We start from the raw sequence: 10,314 nt of genomic DNA, 5'->3' as shown, positions 1-10,314 counted from the left end.
GTAGGCTTTTGGATTAAGTTAGAAAGAAAGGTATAAAAGGCTCAAAACAATTCAAATGGGTTCAAATTACAACTTTCGGAATCCAACTTTCATAACAATCACCACTTCTGCCCTAGTTTCTTGCTTGGGGATTTTTGGATTTCTATTTGGTATGACTGAACCTCGGAGTAAGGCTGCCTACGTACCCTTTCGGGATCAAGTCAAACGTAGTTCACTTCATAGAGACTACGTTGTTATGTTTCTCTTCTTTCCCTTTTTTCACTTTTCTTTCTTTTCCTTTTCTTCTTTTTTTTTTCTTTTTCTTTTCTTTTCTTTCCTTCTTTTCTTTATGTTCGTCACATGTGTTCTCTTATAGTGCCGCTGATTCCGAAAGAGGTGTATGAAAAATAAGTAAGGCTCGAAGGGGATAACAAGGGATAAGAGTGTTTGGATAGCAGAACAAAATGCCTTCATCATTTCAATCTTTAAGATATGCCAAATACGAACAGATACATTCAGAAAATAAAGAAATCATACATAATATCTCTTGACCGCATCAGAATTGATGGCCATTTCTACACATTTTCCTTCCATATCTTTCAAATACAACGCTCCGTTAGACAACACTCTGGTTACTACAAATGGTCCCTGCCAGTTTGGGGCAAATTTTCCTTTTGCCTCAGCCCAATGAGGCAAGATCCGCCTCAGTACTAATTGCCCGACTTCAAATTTCCTTGGACGTACTTTTTTGTTGTATACTTTTGCCATTCTTCGTTGGTACAATTGGCCATGACACACTGATGCCAATCTTTTCTCATCGATCAAACTCAACTGCTCAAGACGGCTTTTCACCCATTCATCATCATCGATCTCAGCCTCTGCAATGATTCGCAGAGATGAGATTTCCACTTCTGCGGGTATTACTGCCTCGGTACCGTATACCAATGAGTAAGGAGTCGCCCTTACCGAGGTACGCACGGTGGTGCGATATCCTAACAATGCAAAAGGCAATTTCTCGTGCCATTGTCTAGATCCTTCAACCATCTTTCGGAGTATTTTCTTTATGTTCTTATTGGCCGCTTCAACCGCACCATTTGCCTTGGGACGGTACGGAGTAGAGTGCCTGTGAGCAATCTTAAACTGCTCACATGTCTCCTTCATCAAATGGCTATTAAGATTAGCCCCATTATCTGTGATGATTACCTTTGGGATCCCAAACCGACAGATGATATTTGCATGCACGAAGTCAACTACAGCCTTCTTGGTCACAGACTTGAATGTCTTCGCTTCCACCCATTTGGTAAAATAATCTATAGCTACCAAGATAAACCTGTGCCCATTTGATGCTGCTGGATCAATTGGCCCAATAACATCCATGCCCCATGCAACAAAAGGCCATGGCGCGGACATCGTATGTAATTCTGATGGTGGAGCATGAATCAAATCTCCATGTATTTGGCATTGATGACACTTACGCACAAAACTGATACAATCTCGCTCCATCGTGAGCCAATAATAACCTACTCGGAGAATCTTCTTTGCTAGAACATACCCACTCATATGCGGTCCGCAAACTCCGGAATGCACCTCAGTCATGATAGTTGTGGCCTGCCGTGCATCTATACATCTCAACAAACCGAGCTCTGGCGTTCTTTTGTACAGTACTCCTCCACTAAGGAAAAACCCACTTGCCAACCGTCGAATTGTTCTTTTCTGATCACCGGTGGCCTGCGTTGGATATACTCCCGCTTTGATGTACTCTTTGATATCATGGAACCACGGCTCTCCATCGATTTCCTCTTCTAACACATTACAGTAAGCATGCTGATCACGGACTTGAATCTGCAATGGATCAACATAGGCCTTATCTGGATGGTGCAACATTGACGCCAAAGTAGCCAAAGCGTCAACAACCTCATTATGAATCCTTGGAATGTGTCTGAATTCTATGGCCTGAAAACGCTGGCAAAGCTCATGCAGACACTGCCGATACGGTATAAGCTTCAAGTCCCGTGTTTCCCATTCCCCTTGAATCTGGTGTACCAGTAAGTCCGAGTCACCCATGACCAAGACTTCCCGTACACCCATATCCACAGCTAATCTCAATCCCAATATACACGCCTCATATTCTGCCATGTTGTTTGTACAGTAGAAACGAAGCCGAGCTGTAACGGGGTAATGCTGACCTGTTTCCGAAATAAGTACTGCTCCTATTCCCACACCCTTCATATTTGCAGCCCCATCAAAGAAAAGTTTCCATCCCGACTTCTCAACTTGTTCTAATTCATCAATGTGCATTACCTCTTCATAAGGGAATAAGTTTTCAAAGGCTCATAATCTTCATCAACGGGGTTCTCAACCAAGTGATCGGCTAATGCCTGTGCTTTCATGGCAGTCCGTGTCACATAGACAATGTCGAACTCTGTAAGTAAGATCTGCCACTTTGCAAGCCTTATTGTGGGCATGGGTTCTAAAAAATATACTTCAACGGGTCCAAGCGAGATATAAGGTAAGTGGTGTAAGATGACAAGTAATGTTTCAATTTCTGTGCCACCCAAGTTAAGGCACAACATGTCCTTTCCAGATGAGTATACTTGACCTCGTAAGATGTGAACTTCTTACTGAGATAGTAGATAGCCTGCTCCTTTCTGCCTGTAACATCATGCTGCCCCAGTACACAGCCGAATGAACTATCCACAACTGTCAGATATAGAATCAAAGGCCTCTCTGGTTCTGGTAGGACCAACACGGGTGGGTTTGACAAATACCCCTTTATCTTATCAAAAGCCTTCTGGCATTCATCAGTCCATTTGACCGCGACATCTTTCTTTAACAATTTGAAAATTGGTTCACACGTTGCCGTGAGCTGAGCAATGAACCTGCTGATATAGTTCAGTCTTCCCAACAAACTCATCACCTCAGTTTTGTTTCTTGGAGGTGGCACTCCTGAATAGCTTTGATCTTTGACGGGTCTAATTCAATACCCCTCCGGCTAACACAGGTAAAATTGGCCCAATAACATCCATGCCCCATGCAACAAAAGGCCATGGCGCGGACATCGTATGTAATTCTGATGGTATAGCATGAATCAAATCTCCATGTATTTGGCATTGATGACACTTACGCACAAAACTGATACAATCTCGCTCCATCGTGAGCCAATAATAACCTGCTCGGAGAATCTTCTTTGATAGAACATACCCACTAATATGTGGTCCGCAAACTCCGGAATGCACCTCAGTCATGATAGTTGTGGCCTGCCGTGCATCTATACATCTCAACAAACCGAGCTCTGGCGTTCTTTTGTATAGTACTCCTCCACTAAGGAAAAACCCACTTGCCAGCCATCAAATTGTTCTTTTCTGATCACCGGTGGCCTGCGTTGGATATACTCCCGCTTTGATGTACTCTTCGATATCATGGAACCACGGCTCTCCATCGATTTCCTCTTCTAACACATTACAGTAAGCATGCTGATCACGGACTTGAATCTGCAATGGATCAACATAGGCCTTATCTGGATGGTGCAACATTGACGCCAAAGTAGCCAAAGCGTCAGCAACCTTATTATGAATCCTTGGAATGTGTCTGAATTCTATGGCCTGAAAACGCTGGCAAAGCTCATGCAGACACTGCCGATACGGTATAAGCTTCAAGTCCCGTGTTTCCCATTCCCCTTGAATCTGGTGTACCAGTAAGTCCGAGTCACCCATGACCAAGACTTCCCGTACACCCATATCCACAGCTAATCTCAATCCCAATATACACGCCTCATATTCTGCCATGTTGTTTGTACAGTAGAAACGAAGCCGAGCTGTAACGGGGTAATGCTGACCTGTTTCCGAAATAAGTACTGCTCCTATTCCCACACCCTTCATATTTGCAGCCCTATCAAAGAAAAGTTTCCATCCCGACTTCTCAGCTTGTTCTAATTCATCAATGTGCATTACCTCTTCATCAGGGAAATAAGTTTTCAAAGGCTCATAATCTTCATCAACGGGGTTCTCAGCCAAGTGATCGGCTAATGCCTGTGCTTTCATGGCAGTCCGTGTCACATAGACAATGTCGAATTCTGTAAATAAGATCTGCCACTTTGTAAGCCTTCCTGTGGGCATAGGTTTCTGAAAAATATACTTCAACGGGTCCAAGCGAGATATAAGGTAAGTGGTGTAAGATGACAAGTAATGTTTCAATTTCTATGCCACCCAAGTTAAGGCACAACATGTCCTTTCCAGATGAGTATACTTGACCTTGTAAGATGTGAACTTCTTACTGAGATAGTAGATAGCCTGCTCCTTTCTGCCTGTAACATCATATTGACCCAGTACACAGCCGAATGAACTATCCACAACTGTCAGATATAGAATCAAAGGCCTCTCTGATTCTGGTGGGACCAACACGGGTGGGTTTGACAAATACTCCTTTATCTTATCAAAAGCCTCCTGGCATTCATCAGTCCATTTGACCGCGACATCTTTCTTTAACAATTTGAAAATTGGTTCACACGTTGCCGTGAGCTGAGCAATGAACCTGCTGATATAGTTCAGTCTTCCCAACAAACTCATCACCTAGGTTTTGTTTCTTGGAGGTGGCAACTCCTGAATAGATTTGATCTTTAACGGGTCTAATTCAATACCCCTCCGGCTAACTATAAATCCCAACAACTTCCCAGATGGTACCCCGAAAGCACATTTCGCAGGATTGAGCTTAAGATTGTACCTGCAAAGCCTTTGAAAGAATTTTCTCAAATCTCTGACATGGTCGGATTGCTGTCTAGACTTCACGATCACATCATCCACGTATACCTCAATTTCTTTATGTATCATATCATGGAAGATAGTTGTCATGGCCCTCATATAAGTTGCCCTAACATTTTTCAAACCAAACGGCATGACCCGATAACAATACGTTCCCCACGGCGTGATGAATGCCGTCTTTTCTGCATCTTCCTTGTCCATTAGAATCTGATGATAACCCGCATAACAATCCAAGCTATTGTTATGAGCGTGTACAGGCAGCACTAAAACGGGCACAGGTTTTTATAATTTAGTTTTAGAGAAATAAAAGAAGAAAGAGAGCGAAAATATAAAGAAAGTCGGAATTGGGCCTCTTCTTCGATTTCAAGCCATAGGCCCAAAAAATGGCCCAATCTTCCCTACAACCCAGTCCATTTCGAACTGGGTTGACCCAGTCCATAACCCAACACCCCTATTATTTTACAAACAAAATAAAAAAAAAGAAGAAAAAACCCTAAAAATGACCTAAGTCATCCGCCCCCCCCCACTTTTGCTTCTTTCTTCTCCAAACTCTAAAACACACATCCATGGCTGCCATGGCTAAGCTCCAGCAGCTTCGTCTCCTTCGACACAACGTCACCACCATCCACGTCGACCTCCCCGTTGCATCGCCGGAAAACCCTCAACCAAAGAACTAGGAAACCCACCGTTGCCCGCTTCATCCCCGTCGTCTCTTAGCTTCGCCATCAACATCCATGGTTGTCCAAACTCAGTCACATCCAAACAACCCCGTCGCGACCAGCCCGTTCCGCCATGGACGTCGTCGACCAACTGCTCCTGTTCTGCGAGCTTCATCTTCTCCGAGCTTCATCTGCTCCGAGCTGCTGCTCCATTCCGTCGAGTTCGTTGTCGACCAGCTGCTCCTGTTCTACGAGCTTCATCTTCTCCGAGCTTCATCTGCTCCGAGCTGCTGCTCCGTTCCGTCGTCACGTCGTCGACCTTCGGCAGCCCCACGCATGCACAGTTTCTGCGTCACCTCCGAGCTACTGCTGTCCGCCATCGTCTTCTTCCCCAGCTGCCTTGTTCCTTCACTTTTGCCGCGACAACTGCTGCTACTGCTTCGGCGCGGCTTCAGTTGGCTTCTTAAGTTCGTTCGTCGTCGTGTGGTCGAGCTTTGGTCGAGGGTCGTCGAAACAGTCTGTATGTATGTTGTACGATTCGGTTAGTAGATCTTTTTTTTGAGTTTTATTTTGTCCGTATTTTGTTTTGATATTTTTCGAATAAAAAATCGGCGAATGTTTGTTTTGTTCATGTCTATGGTTAGATATTTGATTTTTGGTTTTGTTCATGTTCATGTGCTTTGTTAAATTAATTTTCAGATTTCAAAATAGAAGTTTAATTAGTTGTTTTCATATTCATTTCATGTTTGTATTATTGTTTAAGTGAATATTTGTTAGATTCAAATTGAAATTTAATTAACTATTTCTTCAATTTGTTTCATGTGTTTATGTATTGTTAGAAATTGTTAATATTGTTAAGTTCAAGCTTAAGTTCATAATTGTTTATTCGTCGATCTTGTTATTTGTCTAAAAAGAATTTAGTTGTGTTAAAGGAAATATATTATTTGACTGTATATATAAACTGTGCCGAACCCTTCTCTCTTCACCTCCGGGGATGTGCTTACTGGTTGAGACTCCCTATTCTGTTAGTGTTATACCCTGAAATAAGAAAGAGGTCGGACAAGTTACGAAGCCGGATGGCCTTTTGGTTCCCGGTAAGTTGCCCCCTCCTCGACTCGAGTTGTCCGCTCGGGTACACAGTCTAGTACACTGACCCAGGTTTTGAATATAGAATAACATGACTTCATGCCGGATCCCTAGTAGGAACGCTTATTTGCATCACGTTGCATTTGACTTAGGGGACTCAACACAGGGGTTGGGTCCGTCTAGGACTAGCAACCTCAAATGAAAAGACAATTCTGATGCATCCTACTTGCTCTGTACATATATTTGTTTCGAACTTGCATGTTGACCGGTTTCTGAATCTCGGGAATGTTGGAAAATTGAAGAAAAAAAAAAAAAAAGGGAAAAAGAATATATCAGTTAGGGAGTTAATTGATTATTTTAGAAAAAAAATCAATGACCAATTACTGGCGAAACTCTGTCGAAATTTTGAAAAAAAAAAAGGGAAAATATTTTATTTTGTTTTACAATATAGAAAAAAAGAGTCTTTTATTTTTTTTGGAAAAATAGATTGTTTTATTGTTTGTTGAAAATGGAAAAAAAAATCGTTATTTTGTCTTTTTCAAAAATAGAAAAGGAAAATAGATTGTCTTGCCAGGAAAAAATAAAAATGGAAAAGAGTCATGTTTTAAAATAGTTCGGTTAATTTGCCCGAACTACGCGGGTTTGATTCTCACCGGATGTGAGATACGTAGGCAACCCTCATCGGGTCCAACCCCCCTTTTGCTAAAAAAGCCAAAAACAAATAAAAAAAACAAAAAAAAAACATGTCAAAATTTCAATTTTGTCATAAAGAAGTCGGGTGACGCTGTTTTATCAAGACATAGCCGAATGTTCCCGAAAGGGACGCCGGAGGGCTGACTTTGCATAAACAGCCACCTTTGGTCGTATTTTGATTTTTGACCCTCACAGCCTTAAAATTTTCGCTCCTGAGGCGCAGGAAGGCCGTGTCGCAATATCGGGTCTTTTATCTAAAAATATTAGAATTAAGAATTGAGTTCTTCATTTGAAATATAGGGTTAATTTTGAGTCGATAATATAGATAGTAGTTTTTGGAGTTAAATAAAAGTTTTCTTTTGCTTAAACGCTTTAATAAATGTGCAGGATGAGCACGACAATAAATGAGCCTTTTTCAATAATGACCAAAATCCCTTTTGAGCTGCAATTGTGGTGGAATGATTTGGGCAAAGAAGGGCAAGACGAAGTGAGAAAATATTTGAAAAACCTTCCGGATTTATTAGACATTCAGCCTCGGGGGGATATCATCAGGGCATTGGTCGCCCATTGGGATTCGGTACATAATGTGTTTCATTTTTCAGACTTTGAACTCACCCCAACAATAGAGGAAATAGCGGGGTATATTGGAAGTGACCAAGCTCCATTGAGATTCAAATACTTGATTGCTCCTAGAGCCATTACCATACATCGATTCCTGGATTCCTTGAAAGTACCCCGGACAGTTCATCACCCAGATTTTGCAAAGGGTTTCTGCAGTTTCCGCTTCGTGTATGATAGATATGGCCATGTGGGCGGGTTCAATAATCCAGACTTTAAGCTTTGCAGCAGAAATAGCCGACAAAAATGGGAGAAACACAGGCGAGTGGCATTTATGGTAGCTTTTTTGGGTCTCGTAATATTCCCAAGGAAAGATGGTAATATTGATTTGAAAGTAGCAGGCGTCGTCAGTACTTTGCAAACCATGGGGAAAAACACTTTAGCACCTATGATTGTGGCTGATATCTTCAGAGCTCTCACTGCGTGCAAAGCTGGGGGCAAATTTTTTGAGGGATGTAACTTATTGTTACAAATGTGGATGATTGAGCATTTGTGTCTGCGCTCTCAGTTATTGAGTTATGGCTCGGCTGAGAAAACTTGTATAGGGGAATTTTGTACGAGAATCAAAGGGGCTAGTCTACCTGAAGGAGTCACGACTTGGGCATTATTATTTCGGAACCTCGAGGCTAGCCAGATATAATGGGTGCTTGGATGGTTGTCTGTCAAGGAAGTCATATATATGCCAGCAGCCCGACCGCATTTTTTGTTAATGGGACTCAAAAGCATACAACCTTATGCACCGTATCGGGTTCTGAGGCAACTCGGTAGATATCAAGTAATACCGAGAGATGAAGATTTGAGTACCCAAGTGGTCGAAATTAGTCCTGACGGTCGATTCCCCGAGGAAGAGGTTCGTCAAATTTGGAGTGAGTGTCAATATCTGATGGCAAACACTTGTGTGTCTGATAGGGTCAGAGGGGAAATTGCTCCAGGGTATCACGAATGGTTCAGAGGTGACGTGGCATATGGGAGACCGGCTAAAAGACCTCATCTCGAAGATTTCGCCAAGTCGTCCCAAGAGCAGTGGGATTGGTTAGCAAAGGAAGAAAGCTATCGAGTTGAGATTGGTAAATTAAAGCAACAAGTCGAGAGTCTGAAATTCGAGAACAGTGTACAGGTTGCCGAGGATCAAGGTGAAAAGAATAGACTAGCCAGAGAAAATGACGCTCTTAAGGCCCAAGTCCGACAGTTGAAGATAACCATCGATAAGCAACCGAGGAGCCGATCCGATGAACAATTGGTAAAAAGATTGGAAAGCGAAGTCAGAGAATGGCGGGATGAGCTAGGAAAAGCTGAAAATGTCATGGTAGAACTTAAAGCACAGTGGGCGACAAGAACCGAAGAGCGTCGCCAATACTTGAATCAGTTGAAAAGGGTGTTGCCAATTTAAAGAGAAAAGTAGTTGCCCTTGAAGGTAAAGCGGTTAGGCAGGCTAGAGACTTCGAAACTGAAAGCGGACATTGTTACAACTTGTTAGCCCAAATGGAGGCAGAAGTGCAACAGCTGCAAGACCAGCACTTGCAAGACTCCCGAGCTTTAAAGACGTGCAGTGATCAGATAAGACGCTTGCTCATAGAAAAGAAGCAAACAAAAGACAGGATTAGAGCCATTGCTCATGCTATTGTCAGGAGATGCCGGGTTTGTGAAGACATGACCCGTACTACTTTTATCTCAGCAGTGATGATCTATGTGAAGTGAACCATGAATGAGTTAGAGCAGCTTGAAAGGGATTTGGATCCTAGACCCGCGGCGAGGCCGAACGACGCCCCACAGATACCTAAGTTTGAAGCACTAGAATATGCATAGTCCGTGCCTATAGCTACCAAGATTTGTGCCCTTTTCCTGATGTACAGTTGCCTGCGGGGTTTAAAATGTCGAAGTTTGACTTATATGAGGGGCACAGTGACCCAGTAGCCCATCTGCGTGGTTTCTGTAGCAAAATGAGAGGGACCGGGGGAAAAGATGAGTTGATGATAGCATATTTCGGGCAAAGCTTGAGCGGGTCAGCACTAGAATGGTACACGAGGCAAGACCCCGGCCGATGGTATACATGGGATGATTTGGCCCAGGCATTTATTGGCCATTTCCAATATAACCTCGAGATAGTCCCTGATCGTCTATCATTGTTGAAACTAGAAAAGAAGCCTGGGGAAAGTTTTAGAGAGTTTGGTTTCCGCTGGAGGGAACAAGCTGCAAGGGTTGATCCTCCCATGCGGGAGAGTGAGATGGTAGATTACTTCTTGCAAACATTGGAACCTACCTATTTTGGTCATCTAGTGACATCTGTCGGGAAGTCGTTTAATGAAGTGGTAAAGATGGGAGCCATGATTGAAGAAGGATTGAAATCTAACAAGATCTTGAGCTACTCGGCGTTGAAAGCAACCACCCAGGCCATCCAAAGCGGTACTGGTGGTGTGCTAGGGAAGAAGAAGAAAGAAGAAGTTGCTACAGTTGAAGCTAATATTTGGTCCAGGCACAATAATCGTCCACTCTACTACAACCAACCCAGACCCCATCACCCA

The sequence above is a fragment of the Nicotiana tabacum genome, chromosome 11 (genome assembly GCF_000715075.1).
Source record: "Nicotiana tabacum cultivar K326 chromosome 11, ASM71507v2, whole genome shotgun sequence".
Lineage (NCBI taxonomy): Eukaryota > Viridiplantae > Streptophyta > Magnoliopsida > Solanales > Solanaceae > Nicotiana > Nicotiana tabacum.
This window is presented reverse-complemented; position numbering follows the sequence as displayed.